Consider the following 16,663-nt stretch of genomic DNA (forward strand, 5'->3'; position numbering starts at 1 on the left):
CTGCTCAGCAGGCAGCACTGGACTGGACTGGATTACAGCTGATACAAGGTGTGAAGGAACAAGGGGTGGCTGTGGGCATGCACTTGCTGCCGCTGCCAGTGTTTATCTGCATGGCAGCAGGGCATTTGGGCGTTGCCAGGAAGGCGTTTTTATGTAGATTCCTCCTCTTTCAGCACTGCATTGTGGTGCAAGCAAAAGAAGCAAATCCTGTCTGGCTTCCTCTCCGGCCTTTATTCACCTCCCGTGTAGCTGTGAGTGTGTGAGCCTGCAGGGCCCCATGGAATTGCCTAGAAGTAGGCTGAATCGCTGCAAGGGCTGAACAGCAGTATCGGGCAGGCTCGAGCAACGCCCGGCCCGTTCGGGTTATCGCTTCTCGGCCTTTTGGCTAAGATCAAGTGTAGTATCTGTTCTTATCAGTTTAATATCTGATACGTCCCCTATCTGGGGACCATATATTAAATGGATTTTTAGAACAGGGAGATGGAAATAGAGCTTGCTCTGTCCACTCCACGCATTGACCTGGTATTGCAGTATTTCCAGGACCGGTGCACCCTTTCCTTATGTGTTGACTAAAATCAGATTCCAAAAGTGTTTTTTGTGTTTGCCATTGTTTCTGTCTTTCTGAAGGGATCTCCCCTTTTAATCCCATTATTTCAACACCTGTTGGACAATGCATGAGTGATAATGAGCTAATTGATTAAATGCAATTAATGAATACATTGCCACCTCTTGTTTTGTGTCGTCTGTGTGTCTGTGTTTCCGGCATTTCACATTGGAACAGCTCATTCACCTTCCTTGTCTTCTCTCCGCCCTCCCTTTTAGGTAAGTTAAAGAGCTGCACCTGAGCCAGCCACTGATTGATGCAGCACCACAGTCAAATAGTGGAGTGGAGTAGGGGAACAGCAAACAGCCATTAAAGCCGCCCGCCCGCCCGCCACAATGGACCTACCTGTGTACACTAGATGGATGTGATGGAATGTACTGTCGTCCCTACATTTCAAGAAGGAGTAAGAATTGCAGTTGCAACAAAGCCTTGCTTGCCTACAAAGAGAGCAGCAATTTGGATTTGTTACTATGTTACCTAGAAGAATAACAAACTGTGCAAGGATGGAGGTTGTAGGAGCAAGGAGAAGTTGTCTGTAAAGTTGGTGGATGCTTATTTTCCATTTTGCAGTCCCTTGTCTCCCTCTTGTGGCCTCCTGGAGGCAACTAGCTGTGCAAAAAAAGACAGCCTGGCGGCCGGCTGTTGCAGTGTTGCCCTCTCAGGCAACACTGAGTGACTGACTGAGCCGCACCGTCTTATATAAAGTTCAGACAGAACTTTGCACGTGTCATAGTGGAGCCCTGAGGAGCCAGAGCCAGCTTTCTGACATCATAATGGGGCCTCAGAGATAAAAGCCTGGGCCCAGGCAGTGTTGGTCAGTGCTGCTCAGCAGGCAGCACTGGACTGGACTGGATTACAGCTGATACAAGGTGTGAAGGAACAAGGGGTGGCTGTGGGCATGCACTTGCTGCCGCTGCCAGTGTTTATCTGCATGGCAGCAGGGCATTTGGGCGTTGCCAGGAAGGCGTTTTTATGTAGATTCCTCCTCTTTCAGCACTGCATTGTGGTGCAAGCAAAAGAAGCAAATCCTGTCTGGCTTCCTCTCCGGCCTTTATTCACCTCCCGTGTAGCTGTGAGTGTGTGAGCCTGCAGGGCCCCATGGAATTGCCTAGAAGTAGGCTGAATCGCTGCAAGGGCTGAACAGCAGTATCGGGCAGGCTCGGGCAACGCGCGGCCCGTTCGGGTTATCGCTTCTCGGCCTTTTGGCTAAGATCAAGTGTAGTATCTGTTCTTATCAGTTTAATATCTGATACGTCCCCTATCTGGGGACCATATATTAAATGGATTTTTAGAACAGGGAGATGGAAATAGAGCTTGCTCTGTCCACTCCACGCATTGACCTGGTATTGCAGTATTTCCAGGACCGGTGCACCCTTTCCTTATGTGTTGACTAAAATCAGATTCCAAAAGTGTTTTTTGTGTTTGCCATTGTTTCTGTCTTTCTGAAGGGATCTCCCCTTTTAATCCCATTATTTCAACACCTGTTGGACAATGCATGAGTGATAATGAGCTAATTGATTAAATGCAATTAATGAATACATTGCCACCTCTTGTTTTGTGTCGTCTGTGTGTCTGTGTTTCCGGCATTTCACATTGGAACAGCTCATTCACCTTCCTTGTCTTCTCTCCGCCCTCCCTTTTAGGTAAGTTAAAGAGCTGCACCTGAGCCAGCCACTGATTGATGCAGCACCACAGTCAAATAGTGGAGTGGAGTAGGGGAACAGCAAACAGCCATTAAAGCCGCCCGCCCGCCACAATGGACCTACCTGTGTACACTAGATGGATGTGATGGAATGTACTGTCGTCCCTACATTTCAAGAAGGAGTAAGAATTGCAGTTGCAACAAAGCCTTGCTTGCCTACAAAGAGAGCAGCAATTTGGATTTGTTACTATGTTACCTAGAAGAATAACAAACTGTGCAAGGATGGAGGTTGTAGGAGCAAGGAGAAGTTGTCTGTAAAGTTGGTGGATGCTTATTTTCCATTTTGCAGTCCCTTGTCTCCCTCTTGTGGCCTCCTGGAGGCAACTAGCTGTGCAAAAAAAGACAGCCTGGCGGCCGGCTGTTGCAGTGTTGCCCTCTCAGGCAACACTGAGTGACTGACTGAGCCGCACCGTCTTATATAAAGTTCAGACGGAACTTTGCACGTGTCATAGTGGAGCCCTGAGGAGCCAGAGCCAGCTTTCTGACATCATAATGGGGCCTCAGAGATAAAAGCCTGGGCCCAGGCAGTGTTGGTCAGTGCTGCTCAGCAGGCAGCACTGGACTGGACTGGATTACAGCTGATACAAGGTGTGAAGGAACAAGGGGTGGCTGTGGGCATGCACTTGCTGCCGCTGCCAGTGTTTATCTGCATGGCAGCAGGGCATTTGGGCGTTGCCAGGAAGGCGTTTTTATGTAGATTCCTCCTCTTTCAGCACTGCATTGTGGTGCAAGCAAAAGAAGCAAATCCTGTCTGGCTTCCTCTCCGGCCTTTATTCACCTCCCGTGTAGCTGTGAGTGTGTGAGCCTGCAGGGCCCCATGGAATTGCCTAGAAGTAGGCTGAATCGCTGCAAGGGCTGAACAGCAGTATCGGGCAGGCTCGGGCAACGCGCGGCCCGTTCGGGTTATCGCTTCTCGGCCTTTTGGCTAAGATCAAGTGTAGTATCTGTTCTTATCAGTTTAATATCTGATACGTCCCCTATCTGGGGACCATATATTAAATGGATTTTTAGAACAGGGAGATGGAAATAGAGCTTGCTCTGTCCACTCCACGCATTGACCTGGTATTGCAGTATTTCCAGGACCGGTGCACCCTTTCCTTATGTGTTGACTAAAATCAGATTCCAAAAGTGTTTTTTGTGTTTGCCATTGTTTCTGTCTTTCTGAAGGGATCTCCCCTTTTAATCCCATTATTTCAACACCTGTTGGACAATGCATGAGTGATAATGAGCTAATTGATTAAATGCAATTAATGAATACATTGCCACCTCTTGTTTTGTGTCGTCTGTGTGTCTGTGTTTCCGGCATTTCACATTGGAACAGCTCATTCACCTTCCTTGTCTTCTCTCCGCCCTCCCTTTTAGGTAAGTTAAAGAGCTGCACCTGAGCCAGCCACTGATTGATGCAGCACCACAGTCAAATAGTGGAGTGGAGTAGGGGAACAGCAAACAGCCATTAAAGCCGCCCGCCCGCCCGCCACAATGGACCTACCTGTGTACACTAGATGGATGTGATGGAATGTACTGTCGTCCCTACATTTCAAGAAGGAGTAAGAATTGCAGTTGCAACAAAGCCTTGCTTGCCTACAAAGAGAGCAGCAATTTGGATTTGTTACTATGTTACCTAGAAGAATAACAAACTGTGCAAGGATGGAGGTTGTAGGAGCAAGGAGAAGTTGTCTGTAAAGTTGGTGGATGCTTATTTTCCATTTTGCAGTCCCTTGTCTCCCTCTTGTGGCCTCCTGGAGGCAACTAGCTGTGCAAAAAAAGACAGCCTGGCGGCCGGCTGTTGCAGTGTTGCCCTCTCAGGCAACACTGAGTGACTGACTGAGCCGCACCGTCTTATATAAAGTTCAGACGGAACTTTGCACGTGTCATAGTGGAGCCCTGAGGAGCCAGAGCCAGCTTTCTGACATCATAATGGGGCCTCAGAGATAAAAGCCTGGGCCCAGGCAGTGTTGGTCAGTGCTGCTCAGCAGGCAGCACTGGACTGGACTGGATTACAGCTGATACAAGGTGTGAAGGAACAAGGGGTGGCTGTGGGCATGCACTTGCTGCCGCTGCCAGTGTTTATCTGCATGGCAGCAGGGCATTTGGGCGTTGCCAGGAAGGCGTTTTTATGTAGATTCCTCCTCTTTCAGCACTGCATTGTGGTGCAAGCAAAAGAAGCAAATCCTGTCTGGCTTCCTCTCCGGCCTTTATTCACCTCCCGTGTAGCTGTGAGTGTGTGAGCCTGCAGGGCCCCATGGAATTGCCTAGAAGTAGGCTGAATCGCTGCAAGGGCTGAACAGCAGTATCGGGCAGGCTCGGGCAACGCGCGGCCCGTTCGGGTTATCGCTTCTCGGCCTTTTGGCTAAGATCAAGTGTAGTATCTGTTCTTATCAGTTTAATATCTGATACGTCCCCTATCTGGGGACCATATATTAAATGGATTTTTAGAACAGGGAGATGGAAATAGAGCTTGCTCTGTCCACTCCACGCATTGACCTGGTATTGCAGTATTTCCAGGACCGGTGCACCCTTTCCTTATGTGTTGACTAAAATCAGATTCCAAAAGTGTTTTTTGTGTTTGCCATTGTTTCTGTCTTTCTGAAGGGATCTCCCCTTTTAATCCCATTATTTCAACACCTGTTGGACAATGCATGAGTGATAATGAGCTAATTGATTAAATGCAATTAATGAATACATTGCCACCTCTTGTTTTGTGTCGTCTGTGTGTCTGTGTTTCCGGCATTTCACATTGGAACAGCTCATTCACCTTCCTTGTCTTCTCTCCGCCCTCCCTTTTAGGTAAGTTAAAGAGCTGCACCTGAGCCAGCCACTGATTGATGCAGCACCACAGTCAAATAGTGGAGTGGAGTAGGGGAACAGCAAACAGCCATTAAAGCCGCCCGCCCGCCCGCCACAATGGACCTACCTGTGTACACTAGATGGATGTGATGGAATGTACTGTCGTCCCTACATTTCAAGAAGGAGTAAGAATTGCAGTTGCAACAAAGCCTTGCTTGCCTACAAAGAGAGCAGCAATTTGGATTTGTTACTATGTTACCTAGAAGAATAACAAACTGTGCAAGGATGGAGGTTGTAGGAGCAAGGAGAAGTTGTCTGTAAAGTTGGTGGATGCTTATTTTCCATTTTGCAGTCCCTTGTCTCCCTCTTGTGGCCTCCTGGAGGCAACTAGCTGTGCAAAAAAAGACAGCCTGGCGGCCGGCTGTTGCAGTGTTGCCCTCTCAGGCAACACTGAGTGACTGACTGAGCCGCACCGTCTTATATAAAGTTCAGACAGAACTTTGCACGTGTCATAGTGGAGCCCTGAGGAGCCAGAGCCAGCTTTCTGACATCATAATGGGGCCTCAGAGATAAAAGCCTGGGCCCAGGCAGTGTTGGTCAGTGCTGCTCAGCAGGCAGCACTGGACTGGACTGGATTACAGCTGATACAAGGTGTGAAGGAACAAGGGGTGGCTGTGGGCATGCACTTGCTGCCGCTGCCAGTGTTTATCTGCATGGCAGCAGGGCATTTGGGCGTTGCCAGGAAGGCGTTTTTATGTAGATTCCTCCTCTTTCAGCACTGCATTGTGGTGCAAGCAAAAGAAGCAAATCCTGTCTGGCTTCCTCTCCGGCCTTTATTCACCTCCCGTGTAGCTGTGAGTGTGTGAGCCTGCAGGGCCCCATGGAATTGCCTAGAAGTAGGCTGAATCGCTGCAAGGGCTGAACAGCAGTATCGGGCAGGCTCGGGCAACGCGCGGTCCGTTCGGGTTATCGCTTCTCGGCCTTTTGGCTAAGATCAAGTGTAGTATCTGTTCTTATCAGTTTAATATCTGATACGTCCCCTATCTGGGGACCATATATTAAATGGATTTTTAGAACAGGGAGATGGAAATAGAGCTTGCTCTGTCCACTCCACGCATTGACCTGGTATTGCAGTATTTCCAGGACCGGTGCACCCTTTCCTTATGTGTTGACTAAAATCAGATTCCAAAAGTGTTTTTTGTGTTTGCCATTGTTTCTGTCTTTCTGAAGGGATCTCCCCTTTTAATCCCATTATTTCAACACCTGTTGGACAATGCATGAGTGATAATGAGCTAATTGATTAAATGCAATTAATGAATACATTGCCACCTCTTGTTTTGTGTCGTCTGTGTGTCTGTGTTTCCGGCATTTCACATTGGAACAGCTCATTCACCTTCCTTGTCTTCTCTCCGCCCTCCCTTTTAGGTAAGTTAAAGAGCTGCATCTGAGCCAGCCACTGATTGATGCAGCACCACAGTCAAATAGTGGAGTGGAGTAGGGGAACAGCAAACAGCCATTAAAGCCGCCCGCCCGCCCGCCCGCCACAATGGACCTACCTGTGTACACTAGATGGATGTGATGGAATGTACTGTCGTCCCTACATTTCAAGAAGGAGTAAGAATTGCAGTTGCAACAAAGCCTTGCTTGCCTACAAAGAGAGCAGCAATTTGGATTTGTTACTATGTTACCTAGAAGAATAACAAACTGTGCAAGGATGGAGGTTGTAGGAGCAAGGAGAAGTTGTCTGTAAAGTTGGTGGATGCTTATTTTCCATTTTGCAGTCCCTTGTCTCCCTCTTGTGGCCTCCTGGAGGCAACTAGCTGTGCAAAAAAAGACAGCCTGGCGGCCGGCTGTTGCAGTGTTGCCCTCTCAGGCAACACTGAGTGACTGACTGAGCCGCACCGTCTTATATAAAGTTCAGACGGAACTTTGCACGTGTCATAGTGGAGCCCTGAGGAGCCAGAGCCAGCTTTCTGACATCATAATGGGGCCTCAGAGATAAAAGCCTGGGCCCAGGCAGTGTTGGTCAGTGCTGCTCAGCAGGCAGCACTGGACTGGACTGGATTACAGCTGATACAAGGTGTGAAGGAACAAGGGGTGGCTGTGGGCATGCACTTGCTGCCGCTGCCAGTGTTTATCTGCATGGCAGCAGGGCATTTGGGCGTTGCCAGGTATGCGTTTTTATGTAGATTCCTCCTCTTTCAGCACTGCATTGTGGTGCAAGCAAAAGAAGCAAATCCTGTCTGGCTTCCTCTCCGGCCTTTATTCACCTCCCGTGTAGCTGTGAGTGTGTGAGCCTGCAGGGCCCCATGGAATTGCCTAGAAGTAGGCTGAATCGCTGCAAGGGCTGAACAGCAGTATCGGGCGGGCTCGGGCAACGCGCGGCCCGTTCGGGTTATCGCTTCTCGGCCTTTTGGCTAAGATCAAGTGTAGTATCTGTTCTTATCAGTTTAATATCTGATACGTCCCCTATCTGGGGACCATATATTAAATGGATTTTTAGAACAGGGAGATGGAAATAGAGCTTGCTCTGTCCACTCCACGCATTGACCTGGTATTGCAGTATTTCCAGGACCGGTGCACCCTTTCCTTATGTGTTGACTAAAATCAGATTCCAAAAGTGTTTTTTGTGTTTGCCATTGTTTCTGTCTTTCTGAAGGGATCTCCCCTTTTAATCCCATTATTTCAACACCTGTTGGACAATGCATGAGTGATAATGAGCTAATTGATTAAATGCAATTAATGAATACATTGCCACCTCTTGTTTTGTGTCGTCTGTGTGTCTGTGTTTCCGGCATTTCACATTGGAACAGCTCATTCACCTTCCTTGTCTTCTCTCCGCCCTCCCTTTTAGGTAAGTTAAAGAGCTGCACCTGAGCCAGCCACTGATTGATGCAGCACCACAGTCAAATAGTGGAGTGGAGTAGGGGAACAGCAAACAGCCATTAAAGCCGCCCGCCCGCCCGCCCGCCACAATGGACCTACCTGTGTACACTAGATGGATGTGATGGAATGTACTGTCGTCCCTACATTTCAAGAAGGAGTAAGAATTGCAGTTGCAACAAAGCCTTGCTTGCCTGCAAAGAGAGCAGCAATTTGGATTTGTTACTATGTTACCTAGAAGAATAACAAACTGTGCAAGGATGGAGGTTGTAGGAGCAAGGAGAAGTTGTCTGTAAAGTTGGTGGATGCTTATTTTCCATTTTGCAGTCCCTTGTCTCCCTCTTGTGGCCTCCTGGAGGCAACTAGCTGTGCAAAAAAAGACAGCCTGGCGGCCGGCTGTTGCAGTGTTGCCCTCTCAGGCAACACTGAGTGACTGACTGAGCCGCACCGTCTTATATAAAGTTCAGACGGAACTTTGCACGTGTCATAGTGGAGCCCTGAGGAGCCAGAGCCAGCTTTCTGACATCATAATGGGGCCTCAGAGATAAAAGCCTGGGCCCAGGCAGTGTTGGTCAGTGCTGCTCAGCAGGCAGCACTGGACTGGACTGGATTACAGCTGATACAAGGTGTGAAGGAACAAGGGGTGGCTGTGGGCATGCACTTGCTGCCGCTGCCAGTGTTTATCTGCATGGCAGCAGGGCATTTGGGCGTTGCCAGGAAGGCGTTTTTATGTAGATTCCTCCTCTTTCAGCACTGCATTGTGGTGCAAACAAAAGAAGCAAATCCTGTCTGGCTTCCTCTCCGGCCTTTATTCACCTCCCGTGTAGCTGTGAGTGTGTGAGCCTGCAGGGCCCCATGGAATTGCCTAGAAGTAGGCTGAATCGCTGCAAGGGCTGAACAGCAGTATCGGGCAGGCTCGGGCAACGCGCGGCCCGTTCGGGTTATCGCTTCTCGGCCTTTTGGCTAAGATCAAGTGTAGTATCTGTTCTTATCAGTTTAATATCTGATACGTCCCCTATCTGGGGACCATATATTAAATGGATTTTTAGAACAGGGAGATGGAAATAGAGCTTGCTCTGTCCACTCCACGCATTGACCTGGTATTGCAGTATTTCCAGGACCGGTGCACCCTTTCCTTATGTGTTGACTAAAATCAGATTCCAAAAGTGTTTTTTGTGTTTGCCATTGTTTCTGTCTTTCTGAAGGGATCTCCCCTTTTAATCCCATTATTTCAACACCTGTTGGACAATGCATGAGTGATAATGAGCTAATTGATTAAATGCAATTAATGAATACATTGCCACCTCTTGTTTTGTGTCGTCTGTGTGTCTGTGTTTCCGGCATTTCACATTGGAACAGCTCATTCACCTTCCTTGTCTTCTCTCCGCCCTCCCTTTTAGGTAAGTTAAAGAGCTGCACCTGAGCCAGCCACTGATTGATGCAGCACCACAGTCAAATAGTGGAGTGGAGTAGGGGAACAGCAAACAGCCATTAAAGCCGCCCGCCCGCCCGCTCGCCCGCCACAATGGACCTACCTGTGTACACTAGATGGATGTGATGGAATGTACTGTCGTCCCTACATTTCAAGAAGGAGTAAGAATTGCAGTTGCAACAAAGCCTTGCTTGCCTACAAAGAGAGCAGCAATTTGGATTTGTTACTATGTTACCTAGAAGAATAACAAACTGTGCAAGGATGGAGGTTGTAGGAGCAAGGAGAAGTTGTCTGTAAAGTTGGTGGATGCTTATTTTCCATTTTGCAGTCCCTTGTCTCCCTCTTGTGGCCTCCTGGAGGCAACTAGCTGTGCAAAAAAAGACAGCCTGGCGGCCGGCTGTTGCAGTGTTGCCCTCTCAGGCAACACTGAGTGACTGACTGAGCCGCACGGTCTTATATAAAGTTCAGACGGAACTTTGCACGTGTCATAGTGGAGCCCTGAGGAGCCAGAGCCAGCTTTCTGACATCATAATGGGGCCTCAGAGATAAAAGCCTGGGCCCAGGCAGTGTTGGTCAGTGCTGCTCAGCAGGCAGCACTGGACTGGACTGGATTACAGCTGATACAAGGTGTGAAGGAACAAGGGGTGGCTGTGGGCATGCACTTGCTGCCACTGCCAGTGTTTATCTGCGTGGCAGCAGGGCATTTGGGCGTTGCCAGGAAGGCGTTTTTATGTAGATTCCTCCTCTTTCAGCACTGCATTGTGGTGCAAGCAAAAGAAGCAAATCCTGTCTGGCTTCCTCTCCGGCCTTTATTCACCTCCCGTGAAGCTGTGAGTGTGTGAGCCTGCAGGGCCCCATGGAATTGCCTAGAAGTAGGCTGAATCGCTGCAAGGGCTGAACAGCAGTATCGGGCAGGCTCGGGCAACGCGCGGCCCGTTCGGGTTATCGCTTCTCGGCCTTTTGGCTAAGATCAAGTGTAGTATCTGTTCTTATCAGTTTAATATCTGATACGTCCCCTATCTGGGGACCATATATTAAATGGATTTTTAGAACAGGGAGATGGAAATAGAGCTTGCTCTGTCCACTCCACGCATTGACCTGGTATTGCAGTATTTCCAGGACCGGTGCACCCTTTCCTTATGTGTTGACTAAAATCAGATTCCAAAAGTGTTTTTTGTGTTTGCCATTGTTTCTGTCTTTCTGAAGGGATCTCCCCTTTTAATCCCATTATTTCAACACCTGTTGGACAATGCATGAGTGATAATGAGCTAATTGATTAAATGCAATTAATGAATACATTGCCACCTCTTGTTTTGTGTCGTCTGTGTGTCTGTGTTTCCGGCATTTCACATTGGAACAGCTCATTCACCTTCCTTGTCTTCTCTCCGCCCTCCCTTTTAGCTAAGTTAAAGAGCTGCACCTGAGCCAGCCACTGATTGATGCAGCACCACAGTCAAATAGTGGAGTGGAGTAGGGGAACAGCAAACAGCCATTAAAGCCGCCCGCCCGCCCGCCCGCCACAATGGACCTACCTGTGTACACTAGATGGATGTGATGGAATGTACTGTCGTCCCTACATTTCAAGAAGGAGTAAGAATTGCAGTTGCAACAAAGCCTTGCTTGCCTACAAAGAGAGCAGCAATTTGGATTTGTTACTATGTTACCTAGAAGAATAACAAACTGTGCAAGGATGGAGGTTGTAGGAGCAAGGAGAAGTTGTCTGTAAAGTTGGTGGATGCTTATTTTCCATTTTGCAGTCCCTTGTCTCCCTCTTGTGGCCTCCTGGAGGCAACTAGCTGTGCAAAAAAAGACAGCCTGGCGGCCGGCTGTTGCAGTGTTGCCCTCTCAGGCAACACTGAGTGACTGACTGAGCCGCACCGTCTTATATAAAGTTCAGACGGAACTTTGCACGTGTCATAGTGGAGCCCTGAGGAGCCAGAGCCAGCTTTCTGACATCATAATGGGGCCTCAGAGATAAAAGCCTGGGCACAGGCAGTGTTGGTCAGTGCTGCTCAGCAGGCAGCACTGGACTGGACTGGATTACAGCTGATACAAGGTGTGAAGGAACAAGGGGTGGCTGTGGGCATGCACTTGCTGCCGCTGCCAGTGTTTATCTGCATGGCAGCAGGGCATTTGGGCGTTGCCAGGAAGGCGTTTTTATGTAGATTCCTCCTCTTTCAGCACTGCATTGTGGTGCAAGCAAAAGAAGCAAATCCTGTCTGGCTTCCTCTCCGGCCTTTATTCACCTCCCGTGTAGCTGTGAGTGTGTGAGCCTGCAGGGCCCCATGGAATTGCCTAGAAGTAGGCTGAATCGCTGCAAGGGCTGAACAGCAGTATCGGGCAGGCTTGGGCAACGCGCGGCCCGTTCGGGTTATCGCTTCTCGGCCTTTTGGCAAGATCAGGTGTAGTATTTCTGCATCTGGTTTTGTTGGGAGGTGTCCGGGGTACCCTGCTCCTTGGCCTTGGGGGATCGTCTCTTTTCACAGAGAGACTTCACCCCCTTGCTGCTATTTGGGGAGTGGGCTTAGCCCCCGGACAACGAGTTGCGATCGCGCCTTACCCAAGAGGTCAACCGGCCTTGAGGCGTTTTTCTAAGAGCGTTCCGAGGGCGTTTATCGGGCTTCGTAGGTGTCTGGGGTACCCTAATCCTTGGCCTTGGGGGAGGGTTCCACTTAATTGTGGAATCTGAGCCCTTGCTGCTATAAGGGACAGGCTTAGCCCCCAGGCACTGAAAATGCCATTTACATTTGGATTTGCATCCGGGGACACCCGGTTGCGCCAGTCCGTCCGCATCGAGGTGGAAGAAGGCCATCGCCAGCGGAAGAACCTTCGCTTCATTGTGGAGGTGATTCTGCTGGACTTCCTGGGGCTCAAGCGGGCGGACATCCTGTGTCTCAACGACCAGGAAAGCCGCGGTCGGTACACCGTATCCTTTACGGCCGCGGCATGTTGCGACAACATGCACAAAAGATTGTCTGATGCGGACCAGAGTGAGGAGCGGCTAAATGGACTGAACTTTTTATTCCTCTACGGGGAGGAAGAAGTCCCGCTCGTGATGTGCATGTTCAGTCCATTTGTCACAGAGCGTGACATTGAAACCTTCCTCAGTCGTTACTGCAGGGAGGTCCGCTTCTCACATAAAATCTTGAACACCCAGAGCTTCTGGAATGGCAAAAGGAAATATTGGGTGAAGTTCCGCCAGGATCCCAATGGCATTGGAGGCTTACATCACCCACCCCAGAACTTTGCCATTGGGAAGAATCGAGGATTCCTATTTTACCCCCAGATGCCAATAGCCTGCCGGAACTGCTTGAGATATGGCCACACCAGAGAACATTGTGACCGGCCCCATATGGTGCAGTGTAACAGGTGTGGCCAGGTTGGACACGTAGCGGCAAAATGCAGTTCCGAGGTGTTGTGCAATCTGTGCGGCATGACTGGGCATGCTTTTAAAGATTGCCCCCGCAGAGCGAAATCTGGGCCACCCAGACCAGGGCCAGAGCGGCAGTTTGCAACATGTGCAGACGCCGCTGGTAATGCCCCAAAACGAGCATTGACGACTGAGGGGTCCAGGCCAAAGTCCTTCACAGCTCCATCGGGGGGCCCACCGATGTCAGCCTCGAGGGACGGCCATAGGGATTCCACCGGGTCCAGGCAGAGCAGGAGGAATTCTGACTCTGCTGGACATAAGTTGACCGGCACCTCTGCAAACAGGTCCTCTGCTCCGCCTGCAGTGGACCCTGTTGAGGCAGTGGTTAGCGACAGGCGTCGTGGCTCCGTAGGTTCTGCAGTAGGACCTGACGCCTGTCCCAAGAGTGTGGGCATGGAGCGGAGACACTCTGTGTCAGACGAGGGCTCCATTAAGAAAACCCTAAAATATGCTGGATTGGAGCCTCGTTTTGACCATTACCGGTCAACGGGGGGGTCGGAGCAAAGTTCCTCCACTGCGGTTGTGGAGGGGCTTGCGATGAAGGCTCCCCGTAAGCAGGCAAAGGTTGCCAAGAGTGATGGGACCTCACTGGCCCCTGTGCAGCTGCCCAGTAAGGACATCAGCGATATCTTCAGCCAGGGGCCAGAGATGGGTGAGAGCGACTTCGAGGAGATGGATAGGAGCCATTCTGCAAAGAGACAGCGAGAGGAAGAGGAGTCCGGAGTTCGGAGGAAAGCTGCCTATCGGAGTTCGGATGACAGCAGTGTGGGGGTTGGAGCCGCCCACGTATCTGGCTCTGACCCTACCAACATCCAAGATTTATTGACCCCTCAAAAAGGGGGTCCAGACTCGCAGCTGATCTCCGAGTACGACTCTTCTGGTTCGGACTCTGACCTCAACTAAGACTATGTTGGTTCCTATCAAAGTCGCCTCACTAAATGTGAGGTCCCTAAAGAGCCCTGTCCGCAGGACTGCTTTATTTTCATTTTTAGAGACTGTGGACTTTGACCTTTGCCTGCTTCAAGAATGTGGAATCCCTAATGACTTGGAATATCAAGATTTAAAGATGGACTGGAAACTAGGCCCCTCAGTCTGGTCTGGTGGAAATGACTGTCGCTCTGCGGGGGTTGGATTGCTCTGCCGAGGTTGTTTTATCTCCATCCAAACAGTGACTGAAATCATGCCCGGCAGAGCTATTTTAATACATTTGCTTTTTAATGGAATTTTAATTCGTGTTTTAAACGTTTATGCCCCTCCTACCAAACAGGAGAGGGCAGAACTATTAGAGATTTTACCATTGTTTTGTGTTGGGTCTACCCCCCTGCTGGTGGGTGGTGATTTTAACTGTGTACGAGATGGAGAACACCGGCAGGGTGGGGATTTTAATCGAAAAATTGACCGTACTTCTTACCTGCTCAAGAATTTTATTGGTGATTTTAAATTGAAAGATTGCTGGAGGGAACTCTTGCCTGCGGACCCAGGCCCCACCTGGTCCAATGGAAGAGTGAGCTCCAGAATTGATTTTATTTTCACTTCTAATAGTTTTATTCCCAAAAAATGTTTGCTTTTAACAAATATTTTATCTGATCACAAGCTCCTTTCGGTGCACCTGGAGCTAGAGGGAGAGCAAAAAGCTTGTAGGGGTCCCTGGAGACTAAACACCACACTCCTGGAGGACCCCATCATTAAAGAGGAGTTTGTGCGGACCTACCAGTGTTGGCAGTCCCATAGAGCGCCCAGTCAGCCTATGCTACACTGGTGGGAGGGCATTAAACCCAAAATCAGAGCTTTTTTTATTCGAGCAGGTAAGAAGAAAGCCAAAGAGAAAAAACAATGGTTTTATGTTCTTAATAAACGTTTACATGTACTTTTTAAATTGAAGGAGATTGGTATGGATGTTGATGATGATATCTTAAATCTTAAAGCTGAAATAAAACATGCCATAGAAGAGAAAGGGAAACAAACAATTTTTAATTCACATGTAAAGCACCTCGAGGATGGCGAGAAGTGTTCCCGGTTCTTCTTCAAAAAGGTAATGGATAAACGAGATGTCATTTTAAACCTTGAAGGAGAAACCACTATGGTCGGCATTTTAAATTCTGCTTTTAATTTCTACCAATCTCTTTTTAACAAGAAAAATATTGATCCTTCCTTTTTAGAACATGTTCTTAATTCCCTTGATGCCAAGCTAGATATTTTAGACCAGGAAGTTTTATCCCGTAATATTACCTTGGAGGAACTTTTATTTGCTTTTAAAAGTTTTTCTAATGGGAAAGCTCCTGGGGAAGATGGTCTGCCCATCGAATTTTATCATGCTTTTTGGGAAATTTTAAAGAATGACATGTTTTTATTGTATAAGGAAGTTTTTATTACTGAAGAGCTGCCCCCTTCCTGGAGGAGGGGGATTGTGTCCTTAATTTTTAAAAAAGGTGAGAAGGACCAGTTAAAAAACTGGCGCCCTATTACTCTTTTAAACGTTGATTGTAAAATTTTAGCTAAACTAATAACAATCCGTTTTAAACCTTTTATTCATAAATTAATCCATCCAAACCAGGTATGTGGGGTACCTGGGAGGTCAATTACTGAGTCCCTGAATATTTTACGTGACATCATTTGGTATTTTAAAGAAAGGGGTCAAAGCCTTGCTATTTTATCCTTAGATTTCGAGAAGGCTTTTGACCGGGTCTCCCATGAATATCTTTTTATGGTTCTTAAAAAGATGGCTGTTCCTGAAATTATTTTAACACGTATTAAGCTTTTATATCGATCCTGTTTTAGCCAAATTTCTATCAACGGATTTTTAACTAAAGGTGTTCCTCTTTTATCAGGGGTGAAACAGGGGTGCCCGTTGTCTCCGCTCCTTTTTATTTGTGCCATAGAACCTCTGTTCACCCTAATAAGAGATGATAAAGTCATCAGAGGCGTGCCCATACCTGGAGGAAGGGGGAACCAGGTAAAAATCCTAGGCTATATGGATGACGCCACCATCCTATGCCCAGACGCCGCTTCTATGAGAAGGGCATTGAGGAACACCGGCTTTTTTTGTGAAGCCTCTGGTTTTAAATTAAACGTTGATAAATGTGACTGTTTTTATACTGGTGTATGGGATTCCTCTGTGACACCAGGAGTTAACATGCAGCAGGATCAGATAAAAATTTTAGGAATTGTTTTTAATCAAGAAAACGATGGGAGACCCAATTGGGATTCAGTAATTGCCAAAATGGAAAAAAAGGTTTTAATGTGGAATTTGAGAAATCTCACCATGGAGGGAAAAGTTTTAATAATTAAATCTGTTTTATTACCCATAATGCTTTATGTAGCTATGGTTTTCCCTCCAACAATTTTATATATTAAAAAAGTGACCAGGATCTGTTTTATGTTTTTATGGGGTTCCAAAATGGAAAAACTAAAACGTGATTTTATGTACAGATGTAAGGACAATGGCGGGAGAGATGTTCCTAACCTTTTTAACTTCTTTTACATTAAATACTTTTGCTTCTGTTTTAAAATGTATAATTCTGATGGTATTTTTAGCTACTTTTTAAAGTACGCTACGGGCATGATTTTTAAACGATGGTTTCGTGTCCCTTTGAATTCTCCTGTGCTTCTGTGTCCCCCAAAACAATATGCGGTGCTCGAAAAAACTGTCAGGCTCCTAGGTCTCCAAGAATTGGAGCCTGACATATTGGGGGACCAGAAAAAAGTGTCACTCTCCTGTAGGCGGCAGGAGGATACACTGGCAGTTTCAAATTTCTCACAGGCAAGGTCCAAGGTGGTGTGGCGGAACGTTTTCGGGAAATTTATGGCAAATGTGCACAAGGACCT

The 16,663-nt window shown here is 48.0% G+C and overlaps 8 non-coding genes across 8 annotated transcripts; all 8 read left to right on the forward strand.

Moving 5' to 3' along the window:
* Positions 1 to 365: 365 nt before the first annotated feature.
* Positions 366 to 556, forward strand: LOC142653168 (U2 spliceosomal RNA). The gene has a single exon (XR_012848108.1). It is a non-coding gene; the product is annotated as a U2 spliceosomal RNA (small nuclear RNA).
* A 1,234-nt stretch (positions 557 to 1,790) lies between these two features.
* On the forward strand, positions 1,791 to 1,981 carry LOC142653170 (U2 spliceosomal RNA). The gene has a single exon (XR_012848110.1). It is a non-coding gene; the product is annotated as a U2 spliceosomal RNA (small nuclear RNA).
* A 1,230-nt stretch (positions 1,982 to 3,211) lies between these two features.
* Positions 3,212 to 3,402, forward strand: LOC142653171 (U2 spliceosomal RNA). Its single transcript, XR_012848111.1, has one exon. It is a non-coding gene; the product is annotated as a U2 spliceosomal RNA (small nuclear RNA).
* Positions 3,403 to 4,636: 1,234 nt separating this feature from the next.
* On the forward strand, positions 4,637 to 4,827 carry LOC142653172 (U2 spliceosomal RNA). Its single transcript, XR_012848112.1, has one exon. It is a non-coding gene; the product is annotated as a U2 spliceosomal RNA (small nuclear RNA).
* Positions 4,828 to 6,061: 1,234 nt separating this feature from the next.
* LOC142653173 (U2 spliceosomal RNA) lies at positions 6,062 to 6,252 on the forward strand. Its single transcript, XR_012848113.1, has one exon. It is a non-coding gene; the product is annotated as a U2 spliceosomal RNA (small nuclear RNA).
* A 1,238-nt stretch (positions 6,253 to 7,490) lies between these two features.
* LOC142653174 (U2 spliceosomal RNA) lies at positions 7,491 to 7,681 on the forward strand. The gene has a single exon (XR_012848114.1). It is a non-coding gene; the product is annotated as a U2 spliceosomal RNA (small nuclear RNA).
* A 1,238-nt stretch (positions 7,682 to 8,919) lies between these two features.
* Positions 8,920 to 9,110, forward strand: LOC142653176 (U2 spliceosomal RNA). The gene has a single exon (XR_012848116.1). It is a non-coding gene; the product is annotated as a U2 spliceosomal RNA (small nuclear RNA).
* Positions 9,111 to 10,352: 1,242 nt separating this feature from the next.
* Positions 10,353 to 10,543, forward strand: LOC142653177 (U2 spliceosomal RNA). The gene has a single exon (XR_012848117.1). It is a non-coding gene; the product is annotated as a U2 spliceosomal RNA (small nuclear RNA).
* Positions 10,544 to 16,663: the final 6,120 nt, after the last annotated feature.

The sequence above is a fragment of the Rhinoderma darwinii genome, chromosome 5, assembly GCF_050947455.1.
Source record: "Rhinoderma darwinii isolate aRhiDar2 chromosome 5, aRhiDar2.hap1, whole genome shotgun sequence".
Lineage (NCBI taxonomy): Eukaryota > Metazoa > Chordata > Amphibia > Anura > Rhinodermatidae > Rhinoderma > Rhinoderma darwinii.